This window comes from Akebia trifoliata, chromosome 11, assembly GCF_017979445.1.
Source record: "Akebia trifoliata isolate Shusen 1 chromosome 11, ASM1797944v1, whole genome shotgun sequence".
In the NCBI taxonomy this organism is placed as follows: domain Eukaryota; kingdom Viridiplantae; phylum Streptophyta; class Magnoliopsida; order Ranunculales; family Lardizabalaceae; genus Akebia; species Akebia trifoliata.
In genome coordinates, this window is record NC_141385.1 from 34,273,543 (window position 1) to 34,287,449 (window position 13,907).

The window sequence follows — 13,907 nt, forward strand, 5'->3', positions numbered from 1 at the left end:
TGGAAGACTCCATTTTGATGAAAAGAAAGAATAAATCATTTTCAAGGATTTTCTTTTCTCATTTTTTTCAAACATAAAAAAGTAGAAATTTTCAATTATTTTGCTTCCTTTGTAAATGGAAATCGATCAAGGATAGTTCTTTTGAAATCATCTACACAAGCCGTTATGTCAAGGTTTAAATCAATCTTTCCATGTATTTTAATTGAAAAAAATGCAAACCGTTGGATTTTACAATGTTAAGGTCAACGATTTTTATTTTTTGAGTTGAATATTTTTATCGTCAAGGTTGACAATAATTAAAACAGGTGAGCTAGATAATAAATAAAATTAGTGAAGTTGACAATAATTATTGTTGAGTCCGACAATATTTATAAAAAATGTTGATCTCGACAATAAAAATATTAAACTCAAAAATAAAAATTGTCGACCTCGACACTATAAAACCCATCCGTTTTCAATTTTACAAAAAATTTAAACTAAAATACATGGAAGTATTGACTTAAAATTTGACATAATAATTTGTGTAGATGATTTCAAACCAATAGAACCATCCTTAACCGATTTTCATCTAAAAGGAAAGTAAAATAATTGAAAAATGTTAGATTTTTTACATGTATCTTCAAAATGCTTGAAAATGACTTCTTCCTTCTCATAGGAATGGAGTCTTCAAAATTCGACTGGGATGTTGAAAATCCAATTTTTTAGATGAAAATTGTAAGTTTGAATGGTTAGGGCACTTTCGATATTTTAATCATGATAAAGGTCTAGAGTGGGGTTCATGGATTGTTAAAAAAAAAAAAAAATGAATTTATTAAATAGACTATTTTGATAACCCATAAAAATCAAGGACTAAATTGAAAGAAAAGTTAACTCTAGGGACTATTAAGTAATTTTCCTCTCTTTTTTCTCCACTAGTTCCTCGTAACACATTTTGACACTTGAGAAAATGCCACATCACCAATATATTAAAATCTTCTTGTTTAAAATTTGGAGTTCAGTGATCGTCCATTTTTAAAACTTTTTTAAAACTTTTATGAGGTTAATAGGAGGAAGTGTACCATGTCCAAAGGGTGTTTGTATGCAAGGATGCACTAGCCAATTTAACAATAATACCTATTATGATGAATTTAAGGATCCTTGAACAACTTATTTACTTGAGCACACGATGAAGAAAAGTTGGTCTTGGATTTTCGCTTGCTCACACTTTAAAATTTATTAATTACAAAGGTTCGAAGCAATGAAATAAGCTAATTTAGTTGAAGTAGAATTTAATGCAAGAAATGAATTCATTCATGTTCTCCATATCACAAAAACCATCTTATATTGTAAAAAAAAACTCTATAAAAGTGGTTAATGAATCCAGTTTGAACAAGAAGTACATCAAACCCTTCACTCTTGTTTTATATCACCTAAACAAGTGGAAAGGTTCAAATATATTAATCAGCAACCAATGTCCAATAGTACATTACTAGTGGTAGATCGATGTGCAAATTTGGAATATATTATGTGATCTGCATTGGCACATTCTGAATTTGTATGCATTTTTTCTATAAGCTCATCAAACACTACTGTTTCGCTCTAATCAAATTCCTTGGCAAATAGCAAAAAGGAGTTAAGCACTAAATAGTTCTTTATTTCAAATTTAAACCCTTGTTTTGCCAACATTAAACGACCTCGACACTTCGAGTTATGGAAATACCACGTAATATTAAAAATATTCAGAAAATTTTACCAAATTTCTATTGAGAAAGGGCAGTGAATAAGCAAGTGGTTAATTGATTCCGTAGATGACTTACAAAGAATCATAAGTTCACATAAATTGTCAAGACCTATTACTTGGAACGGTTTATTCAATTCAAATTTTAGTTCACACTTTAAAATGAATCTAGTTCGTAAGGGTAGGGAAAGCTAATTTGTTTCTTAGTTCGCTAGTTTGGTTGTATATGTAGAAAATTTTAAATAATGTATTAAAATCTTTGAATACAAAGAGAATAATTAAAAAGGATAAAGAGGTTCTAATTGTGTAAGAGAAAATAAAACACTTTGGTTGTGATAAAAAGGTATTGAAGTACATCAATGAGGTTTCGATATAAAGTGGGATCTTGAAAATATATGCTTTCTTGTGTCAAAATTTTTTTTTATCAGAGTGCATTGGAGTTGAGAGACACTTTACACCATTTGACGTAAAAGAAGCGTGTGAATCATCAATAGATTCAGTTGATAAACAAACAATTACTTGAAAAATCATAAGACAAAGAGTTAAAACGTAATTAAGAAAGAAAAAAATAATAGAATTGATATATATATATATTAAAAGAGAAGATAATTGAATTGATATGTTTGAATTGATTGAATTTCGTTTTTAAAATTCTTTATATAGATAATTTCATCATAAAAACTTAGAAACCTTCTAAAATACTTAAAAACAACTTTCTTAATCTATTTATGATATAATACCAACTTTCTTAACATATTATAACTTAATTTAGACCTTTCTAAGCAATTCTAATTATAGCTTTAAAAATTAAATGAATTAAGAAAAAATAGAAACTTAAAAACAAATTAGAACTAGAAAAAAGAAACAAATCATATTAGAATTAGAAACTAGAAACAAATCCTATTAGAATTAATCAATTGCTTAAGACTCTGAGAGTTTAAAGATATTAAACCTCATGTACAATGATTTTTAGGAGTCACCACCATTAAAGATTTAGGTGTGAATGGACACTATAGAAGGTGATTTCAAAATCTAATTTTTTAGTATCAATGGAAAGGGTAAGATTCACCTAAGAACTAAGCAGGGAGGTTTGATTATGAGATAAAGAAAGTGTTAAGCACCTTGTCTCACCTACCATGGTGGTTAGCAAATAATAACCTTATATGAAGTTGAAAACTTGTTTTTGTAGTCTTTTTTTATAGTTTAAAAGCAAAGCAACAAATTAAGAAACGAAAATGAAGTACAATTTAACCTCTAAATAGAGCAAAAGGACTCAATGTGCAAGTCACGCATGGAAATACATGATTGCTGTAATTTTTTGTGAGCTTTAAGGTTTGGGTGAAAATCATCATTGATTTCACCCTTTTGACCTCCAAGCACTCATCCTACACTTGACACTCACTAAGGAGTGAGTTTTTATTGGTTTGGTCTTAAGGACATTCTTAAGGGTTGAACATACCCTTGAGTGAACCCTTACCTTATGCATGAAGTGTATGTCCACATGGGATTGTTTTGTTGGTTTATAGTGTTTAATATAGATCTACAAATATCTATATTTTGACTCATAGCCTTTTAGAATAAAGAACAGTGATGTGTGCTAGGGTATATGCATGCCACTACTCCGAAAGGGAGCTTATTCCATGGACTTGGACAAGGGGGATTGCTTCACATAGTGAAGACTTACTCTCCCATCCTTCAGCTATTAAAGTAAAGAAACTAACTAAGAACTTGAAAGAAATGTTAAGAACTTAAATAAGATGGAAATAACTTGTTTTGAATATTAAAAATACTCTTTTGAGCGTTTATTTGTGGACTTAAGAAGGGAAAATGGCTTCACAAGGTGAAGACTTACTCTGTTCTACCTTATGCTACTAACAAGAAAAAGAAAAGAGCTATATTGTATTGAACTTGAAAGTGCCCTCAATAAAGAGAAGGGATTAGATAGAAGGGGGAGTTGGGGGCTTCAAGCACAGAAAAAAAGAAAAAAAAAATGGTGTCCAACACCCCACCCCACTTTAGAGTTCTCTTTTTCATTCTTCTTCCTTCACTATTTCTAGGCTTCCAAAGGGTATGGAAAAAAGTTTGACAAAATTTTAAGCCTTAAAGAAGCAATCTCAAGAGAGTATTTTAACAGAAATTTCTTACTCTCCAAAAGTCTTCCCTCTTTACCTTGAATAGGCATCTCTCTTTATAGAGGTTTGAGAAACCTTGGGGACAAAAAATTCACAATCTTTTTAAGTGCACAATATTCCCAAGAATACCTATATGGGTGACTTTCACTTCCTTTTATACCCTTGTCCTCAATAGTCATTTTCATGGTCTTCAGTCTTACTAACCAAGATTCTTAAAGTGCAAAAAGGTAAAGGTGCAAGAGGTTATAGAGAATTCTCTTTGGAGGGTCAAAGGGTCAAAGCCACTTGACTTTGGTCAATTTACTTTGAATTTAGATATAAAGACTTAAAATAGGAGATGGATGAGGGGTTCAATGGTCTTTGGCCATAAACTAGTCTCAAGAAAGTAGGGGTAGAAATGTAATTTTTCATTTGTAGGGACCAAGGTCAAAGGTGAAGGAAAATGCACTATTACCTTAAAACCATATTGTACGGTGTCGGGAGAGAATAAAACAAAGTTAGAATGGTCAAAAGCTTGTAGTCCCCGAAGGTAGAGGAGAGATAGTAAAATGTAAAGTAAGATGGAAAAGAGTCAAAATTGAGAGACTTAGCCAAATTACTTTGAATCCAAAGATGGGGTGCTAGGTGGGTAAAAGTATGTGAAAATGGTAAAAATGAGTGGTCTCAAGGAAATGAGGCTTGAGTGTGAGCCAAATGAAGTGGTCTGAAGGGAATGAGGATTAAGAATGAGTCAAGTGGAGTGGTCCCCCTCCAAAGGCATTCTATATTGAATGCAAGTAAGGTGGGGAAAAGGAGGAAATGCAATCTGTTCACAGGTGAGGTGCTAGAAGGCTGAAAATCAACCTGTCCATATCTTAGGTATAGATAGGCTTGGCTTTGGGCTTGTTGGAAAGGCCTGTGGGCCCAAGTGAAATTACCAGCTTAGACAAAGTAGAGACCTAGAGGGGGGGTGAATAGGACTATTTAAAAATTCTTCTGAATGTGAACATTAGGGTGTGAATGAATTTTTAATGAGTGTGTTAATCACGGTGCATTCACCAAATCATTCACCAAATCATTCATGAAACAAGATATTTATGCAAGTTATGATCAGTCATGATGTGCATCCAGATTGGCATAAAGATAAGGAAATCTGAGGCAAAATATGAGACACGATTTATAGTGGTTCAGCACCTGTGCCTACATCCACTCCTAAGAGAACCCAAATTGATGGTTCTTTGGTGTCCACTAAAACTGAGGTTTTTGGTTCACCTTAAACCGCACATAGAATTTTTCGGGTTAATTCTACAACCCTAAGATTGAGTGGACCACATCCACTCAAAATGCTTGAGTTTTATACTTCGAAAACTCAGTAACCTTTGTCACTCAACTTGAGTCCGCAACTCAATCAAGTGCTTGATTTTGAAGAGGAAATCAAGTAAACTATTACAAGAGTATTTTTAAATTTAAAATACAAACAATCAAACTCACATTTATGACGATTGAAGTGAGTTTGTTGTTCTTTAGTTCTTCATTACTCCCTTCAACAATGGATTCTTGCCTCGCTCGATGTTAGAATGTAACTCTTGAAGGATGGAGTAAGTAGAGCTTGATCAACTCAGATGAAGTAGTTTGATATGCATGATTTCGACTAACCTTCATGACTCTTCTTACTTCGTTAAGCCTTTTGAAGTATGTTTATTGGCTTGGGCTGAATTTCGAAGTTGTTGATCAAGCAAAGAAGAAGCCTAGAGCTTTTTTTTTTTATAGGAAGAGCTCTTAACGGCTTTCTGTCGATGGCACCTGAATTCCAACGGTGGCACCGACCAAACATAACGGTCGAAAATCTTACTGTTTAGCATTTTCGGCAGCACTGTCGGTGGAACCTCCAAGAGTCATCGATGGGACTGATGAGAACTTTTACGGTGGAACCGCTAGAAGTATGCTTTTGCCACCGAACGAAAATTCCTTAGTTAGTTCTAACGGTGGATGGCGGTGGGACCGACAGAATGTTCTTCGGTGGAACCGATGCCTAGTATATCGGTGGGACCGACAGGATTGTTCTTCTGCCATCGATAGAAGGTATCCCATGTTAATTGGTCGGTGGATAACGGTGGAACCGTCAAGATGTTCATCGGTGGGACCGATGAATATTCTATCGGTGGGACCGACAAGTTAGAGCTTCTGCCACCGATAGAAGATATCCCAAAATGTTCAGTCGGTGGCTGGCGGTGGGTCCTTTACTCCTGCCGACAGCTTCTGATACCCTTGAGATAAACCTGTTCTGATGCTCCATGGGTGAAGATTTCCCTTGACCTTGATTGGTTTTGATATATTATGGATTTGTCGTTGAGTAATGCATACACAATAATGTTTCTAGTAGTTACATCATGACATCACACGACTACCCTTGGAATTGACAAAACATGGTACTAACAATTTTTCACTTTGGTAGGCCTTTGAGTCTTATGTGTTGCTCCTTTGGACCAAAACTTCTTTCGTGACTTTCTTGAGCTCTCGGGATCGATTTGGACAGAAATGGGTTGTTTACAATTGTCCCTATTTGCGAAAGTTGCTAGTAACAAATTATAAAGATGTAGACTTGGAACTCTTTTTGTATGACTAAACTCGAGCTTGTACGTTTCTCTAGTCTTGTCTTGATGAATCCAAATTGAATTTTCAAACAATAATTTTAAAAACAGCCTTCCTATGTTTTGAGTCCGACAGGGATTAGACCTAAAATTTTAGGCTTCTAGCTCGATGTATGGCTCTTTAAATCTTTCAAGACAAGTTTTTCGATGTGATGTATGGCTCTGAAACTAAAATAGAATGTTATTGAGAAATGAATTCAATTTGTGTAAATTTTGACAAAATCGAATTGTCGTTCTTCGAGAATGCTGAAAAGTTACGGATCTAGGATTGATTTGAAAGTTGCTCCACTTTCGATCGTGCGTTCCTGCAAAAAAAAACCCTTCTTCCTCTTTTTTACCTCTCTTTTGATTTTTTTTTTTCAAATTTCCACGTCTTTTTTCTTTTTCTTTTTTCGAATTTTCTTCTCTTTTTGAAATTTTTTTGTTGAATTTTTGTTCTGTTCGTACATAACATGTGGACAAGGCAAAATGGTCCATGTCTGTAGATTACCTATAGACAGTGTAAGAGTGGGCTTTTCAATAGGTGACCTATGGACAAGGTAAAAATATCCTTGTCCGTAGATCACTTATGGACAAGGTCTTTTAAATGTCGACAGCATCCATTCGATGCTTGATTCTTGCAATTTTCCCCTCGACGCTCTTACAATTTTTGGCCGACAGCTTACCTGACCTTCCGACAATCAGATTTTCTTTGGTCCTGAAAGCGCCCTCGATCCGCTTGGTGTGCGGATCCGCTTTTGACCCTTGAGGTTTGGGAGTCGCCACCTAGTTGTTAAGGTCTAGGAACCAAACTGACTCTAAAAAAGGCAAACTAATCTACGAAAGAGAAAAAGAGTCCGAGGATCACATTACGAGGTTGGAAGGTGTTAGGCACCAACCCCGCCCGGCCAAAGCCGCTTACTAACTTCCCAAATAAATCACATTGCTAAAAACCTAGATAAAAATAAAAATAAAAATAAAAATTTTATACCTTCCCGATAGCAAGGATTTTGTTCCCTTAGATCTGACAAAAATAGCTCCTTGTACCGTATTCCCTTGCTTCGTTCTGTCTCCGGATTTGATTTCGGATCTCCGAGGCAAGGTATCTCCTTATTTTTGGATCTGGACTCTTCAAGTTTGTTGCGAATTTTGGGATGTTTTTAGAAGGCTTTTAGGCGTTTCTTATGCTAAAATCGAAAGAGGGATGTTAGGTATGGAGTTGGGGCTCCAAAACTAGGGTTTATGGGAGGCTAGGGGGCTTTTAGACCTACTTCTCTTAGGGTTTATGATTTGATACGAAAATAAGGTGTGAGCACCTCTATTTATAGATGTTTTTAGGGGTTGATTTGGATAGAGTTAGTATTTAATTAGAGTTCTTTTAATCAGAGTTGTGTTTTAGTTAGACTTGTTTTAGGTAGAATTGTGTTTTAATTAGAATTGTTTTAGGTAGAATTGTTTTTAAGTTAGAACTCTATTAGATTGAGTTATTATTTAATTAGAACTCTATTATGACTTTTAATGTTTTGACTTTAGTCTTAATTGATTGACTTTTAATATCTTGACTTCGGTCTTGCTTAATTGACTTTAATTTTGACTTCAGTCTCACTTGATTGACTTTAATACCTTGACTTCACTCTTGCTTGATTTACTTTTAATTTTTGGAGAACCCCCCTCTAAAATATCTTTAATTCTTTGGACCCCCAAATGGAGGGGTCTTTAAAGAAATATCCCACGAACCCTCAACAATTTTACTTGAAAGTCCGATTGATCGATTTTTTTATTTCCAATTTTTAAATTAATTTCATTAATGTTTCACATTAATTATTTAATATTTTATTTATTAATTTCGAACTTTTTTATTATGAAAATTGTGAAATTACCATTTTGCCCCCGGAGAGGACTTTTCACGTTTTAAGTCGATTTTTAATGTTCTAGGATGTTTTAGAATCGATTTTTCGTAAGGAATTCAATGAAATTATTGGTTTGTGTCATTTATGAAGTTTTTTGTGTGAAATGATCGTGAACTTTATGAGGGGCATTTTCGTGATTTTTTCAAATTCTGTTAAAATTGGTGAAATGATTTATTTGGTTTCGATTTGTTGTTTTATGTGTTCGAAAGGATTTTCCTAATCGTAATGTAGGCTCTAGGGTTGTTTTGATGTTAGGGGTATTTTGGTAATTTGGTCAATTTTTAGTGATTTTTATTGTGAAACTTCTTTTTGGTCTGCAAGATGATGATTTCTATGTTTCTGGGTCGTATTTTCCTAGCGTAGCGTGGTTTCTGAGATTTTGTCAGTTCGAGATACCTCATCCGGATTTCTAAAACATTTCTGGTAACAAAATAAAGCAATGGAATACACATCCATCATTGGGAATCATTGCGATCGGGTTGACGAGTTGATTAATCAGGCGGATGCAAAAATGGGGTGTCTACAGGTCCATGCTTGATTTGTGCCTTACACCTGTCCATGGTGCATGTACGATCTTGATCACCACTCCTCCATCCACGATTTCATCAATTTGAGGCCTTCGGGTTTAGATTTGAACTAAATCGAATTTCATTGGCTTTGATCTTCGGATGTTGAATCCAAAGTGAGTTCTTGAGCCATATTTCCATAAGATTTTTTTTATGGATTTGGGTTGATTTTTTGAATTTTTCGAGTTGAATTTCAGGTGATGAATTGGGTTGGTTTTTTACCAAATCAGAGTGGGTTATGATTTTGACATGGCGTATGATATCATTGGAGTGAAATGGGTGGATTGGATTGGGTTGGCGAGTGTGAAATTGGATTCAAGGGTTGGTTTTTCGTTAGAACACCACGTATTACACGAAATGCCTCAATGAAATTGGGTGATGAATGGGGTGTTTGACAAAATCAGAGTGGGTTATGATTTTGACATGGCTTAGGGATATCATTGGAGTGAAATGAATGGATTAGATTGGGTTGGCGGGTATGAAATTGGATTCAGGGGTTGGGTTTTCATTAGCACACCACGTATTCAACAAAATGCCTCAATGAAATTGGGTGATGAATAAGGTGTGCTAGAGGGTATGGATTTGAATACATGGTGATTTGTTGATACCTTGGTGGGTCGGGGTGTTGAAATGTTGTTGAGCATGCCAAGTACTTGATGAAATTGCTTAATACGGGTTAGTTGGCTATGGTAGTGGCTTGCAAAACTTTATTGTTGCTTGTTCATTTTTTATTATTTTTTTTCATATATATTCTTTGGCACGAATTCTGATAAGCATTTTTTCTCCATTTTCTTATTTTTAGATGCCTCGCTTCAATCCCTGCATTTGGGGAAGTAACTCTTCCAGTAAGTCTCGAGGGAAGAAACCACCGTTTCTAGAGATGATTCTGATGATGAGCAGCCTAGGGCTCCTCGGCAGGACCATGAGGTTATCCCCACACCTCATGTTGAGGAAGTTGCTCATGCAGTAATGGAGCATGCAGAGGCTGCATATGAGGAAAGTGTGAGAGGGCTCTGGGTGATCATCCCTCTCGAGGTATCAGCACAAGCTCATGAGACACCTCTACTAATCAGTCTTCTCTAGCATATCTCCATGTGTGCTCGAGCTGCATTTTCCAAATGGGCACTTTAAGGGTAGTTGGTATTCCTTCTATAAGACCTACCACGAGTCATTGAATGCCTTAAAGGTATACATGGGAGTAGCAGGGTTTGATACGTTCATGGAGATTCGCTACTTTTTAGTATATTGCACTCTAGTGAAAGCTCTCTGGGAGAGATGTTTCCCACAGAAGCACATATTCCATCTCCCGAATGTAGAGCTTGGGATTCAACCATCCGAATTTGTTGGCTTCACTGGCATTGCCATGGAGGGTCAACATGTTCCCACAACAATATTACTTCTAGATGAGGTGTACGACTTGCTTGGTTTGACTTCCATCCCTCCCAACAAGTGGGATCAGGAGCGGAGAGTCAACTACTCATGGCTAACATTCGTGTATACTGCTGATGAACTTCATATGAGGATGACCCGCAACCATCCTCATTTCACAGCCATGTTTAGGTAGTTGTTTCTTATTATGCTGAGCGCCTACTTCTTTTCCGAAAACCAAGCTTCGATAAAAATACTGTCGTCTTATATACTACATAAGGCATAAAAATGCATTGGGCAGTACAATTGGGGGAGTCTCATATTTGGGAAGATTTTGGGGGTGAGGGGCGGGGGCGAGTGACCCGTACAGCTCAGGGCATCATGTCATGACCTAGCGAGAGGTGTCTTTACCCTTCTTTTGGCCCTTTCTTTTTTTTTCTTTTGAAAAGTGTAATATATGGATAAAGGAAAAAAAAACAAAATACAAGGAGGCCGAGGAAGCCTCACAAAGAAAAAGAAGGAAAATAAAGCATCAATGATTACAGAGATTGTTCCATCTAAAGACAAAATCATCGAAGGAAAATCCTGCAAACTCTTTATACTGTTTTGACCAAAGGTACAGATGGTCCAAGATCTCCAAAAAACCTCCATGCGAACTTCTAGTCTTACTATTGAACACCCTGTTGTTTCTCTCGTTCCAAACCCCCCAAGCAATAATCGAGGGAAGCATAGCCCACATAAGTCTTTTTCTAGAGTGGAAGTCATTACTAGCCCATTCAACTAATAAGGAGGAAAACTTACGAGGAAGGACCCAATCAATGCGAAACCGACCAAGGAAATATGACTAAATAATATAAGAGAATGAGTAGTGAATTAAAATATGATCTACAGATTCCTCGTCCCTCAAACAAAGTGGACAACAATTAGGGGTAATCCAATCCCGAACAATCAAATTATCCATCGTGAAAATCCTACTAAGGGAGGCCAACCAAATAAAAAAAGAGATTTTAAAGGGAATAGTCTTACACCAAACGATGGACCCCAAGAGGGATCGCTCTGCACAAGGATTGAGACTCTCATAGAAGGATTTGACGGAGAATCTCAAATCCTTTGCCCTCTTCCATTCCCACCTATGCTGTTCGCCCTCGTTGAGATGAACCGAATGCAAGAGATCAAGAAAAAATATCAAGTCGTTTAGCTCCCAATCATTAAAATTTCTCCTGAATCCCAAATCCCACGTGGGACTAAAATCATTGCGTATCAGACACTACTGGATAGAGTATTTTTTCTTAATAGAACATGCATACAATGACGAGAATTGAATAGCCAGAGAAGATGTACCACACCAACAATCCTCCCAAAATCTGATTCTAACCCTTCTTTGAGGTATATTTTGTTCTTTTCTGTTATTTTTTTACTACTCTGTCTCCCAATTCTCTGGTATATGTTAATTGTGTCCTCATTTTCCTTGCAGTTATTTAGTCATCACTATTTCCAATTTTACCGGCCCCACGTATATTTATTTCATTCTTTTTTCTAATTTTAACTTGATTCTTTATTTAGATTCTAAAACCCCGACCCCACAAGTTTCCATGCACTGTCTCTCAGCATCTTGACTACATCCGAGCCTGGCTCATGAATTTTCAGAGGCTGCTCTTCCCAAGTTATATTGGAGGACCATCATATGTACTCTAGCTGGGCAAACACTTCTATTTTCAATGCCATGGGGAACCACGCATTCCTCGTGATCTTCCTGAGAAGATGTGTTTGGGGATTGATGATGACGAGGTGCCAACTGCACTTGATGGGGTACTCGAGGAGCCACTAGTCCTCTGGGTAGTTACAATGAGTGGTTTAGTTAGGTGTTGATAGGATGTATCCTTCCACCATTTGCTATGCACGAGGAAGTTCAGGAGTTTTGGGGGGCATACATGTTGTGCTATGAGGTCAAGTAATCTTATTATCATCTCCGCTTTTCTTGTTATTTCCTTCGGCGGTACTCATTCCTTGTTTGTCAAACATTCTCCAAGATGGTGTGTTGTGGGAGTGGGTGTGGGAGCTGGAGGCTCAGGATGCTACATTGTGTGAGTGGGAGGATCAAAGAGGGATGAGATTAGCCATGAAAGCTTCCCAAATTGCTTTTTTGGAACAAGAGAGAATATGCACGTTCTACCATTTAAAGATTTCTCTCTTCATAGTCTTTGTTATTGCTTTGACACTCTGCTGCTGCTTATTGCAAGCTGCTTACTTGTCCCATAGAGGCACTGGTTCCTCGTCTTAGCCCCCATCCTACATCGTAGTGGGTAAGTGAAAATAACACTACTATCAGTATCAAGATTTTTGAGTATTATATTAATCTAACTCAATTTGTTATTGTCGTCACTGTATTTCTTTTTCAGGGAGCTTTTGGGAGTGGTATTACCTATACTTGGCCTATGGAGAGCAGATCCCTTACATTCTTGAGCCTCCAATCGAGCCGGCTACTGACAGTTGGTTCCTCGAGTTTGATTCGTCCGAGTTTTCTTCTGTTCACAAGGAAAGAGTGTCCAAGCCCCACCTAGAACCCGAGCTTGAGCTAAGACGTCTTATTGAGATGACTGTTTCACCTCATCAACCAAGGCAGGATATGCCTAAGCTGTCTTTCACTGATGAGACTACCTTCTATCCCCTTAGAGTCTTCAAATGATCATTTGCATGTTTTTTATGAACTGTAATGTAATAGGATAGAACATGTACTTGACTTCGTGTATGTAACTGTACTCATACCTTTTATGCGTGTTCTTGTTATTTTGTTCGTACTGTTTTCGCAACTTTAACTTGCATGTGCTTGCTCCTTCTCATATTCTGGTGATTCCTCGATGATAGCGTATTTCCAGAAATGCTCATTAACTCCTTGGGGATACTAATGGTATTGATAACGTAAATTCCCCCCTGGGGAGGAGGAAGGTGAATGCGCCATGCCAAAAGATCATATGCTTGGGGAGAAGCCTGAAGGTAAGGTTAGCAAGGATCCTCCTGAATCTTAACTCTAAAGCTCCTGCAGGGAACATAGCTAAGTAGTGGTGGGAGCACAGGTCCCCCCAAAAAAAGAAAGAAGAAGACCAAAAGCAGTCCAAATGCCAATAGGTTTCAGGCATTGGTTGATGCTAATCCAGACTCAGGTGAAGGGATTAGCTCTCCTGTATCTGTTCCTAAGGGTAGCAGTGAGAAGGTTAGTCCTTCTGGGAACCCCAAGAAGATGAGTCCTTCTGGAATCCCCAAGAAGAGTAATGCGGTGGAATCAGCCACCACTCCTCTATCTTCAGCAGGTGTTCGAAGCAAAGGTACTTCTGTTACCTCTGTGACCAGCCTCAAGGTTCAACAGGAAGTCATGCCTTGGTCAGAGACTGTAGCAGGGGTGCTTTTCTGCATAATTCTCAATGATCTTTGCCTCCTGGAATATAAGGGGTCTTAATGACCCTGCTAAACACAGAAAGGTCAGGGACCTCATCAAGGTGGAAAGATTAGCCATTATTGGCCTAATGGAAACTAAACTGAGAAGCTATAATGCTGATGGCATCATGAAACGTATACACCCTTCTTGGAGAAGGATTGATAACTATGAT

The 13,907-nt window shown here is 37.0% G+C and overlaps 2 long non-coding RNA genes across 2 annotated transcripts; both read left to right on the plus strand.

The window, feature by feature from the left end:
- Positions 1-4,417: 4,417 nt before the first annotated feature.
- LOC147391345 (uncharacterized) lies at positions 4,418-9,384 on the plus strand. Its single transcript, XR_015182807.1, has 3 exons — positions 4,418-7,173; positions 8,895-9,050; positions 9,132-9,384. It is a non-coding gene; the product is annotated as an uncharacterized LOC147391345 (long non-coding RNA).
- A 2,870-nt stretch (positions 9,385-12,254) lies between these two features.
- LOC147391346 (uncharacterized) lies at positions 12,255-13,074 on the plus strand. Its single transcript, XR_015182806.1, has 2 exons — positions 12,255-12,605; positions 12,702-13,074. It is a non-coding gene; the product is annotated as an uncharacterized LOC147391346 (long non-coding RNA).
- Positions 13,075-13,907: the final 833 nt, after the last annotated feature.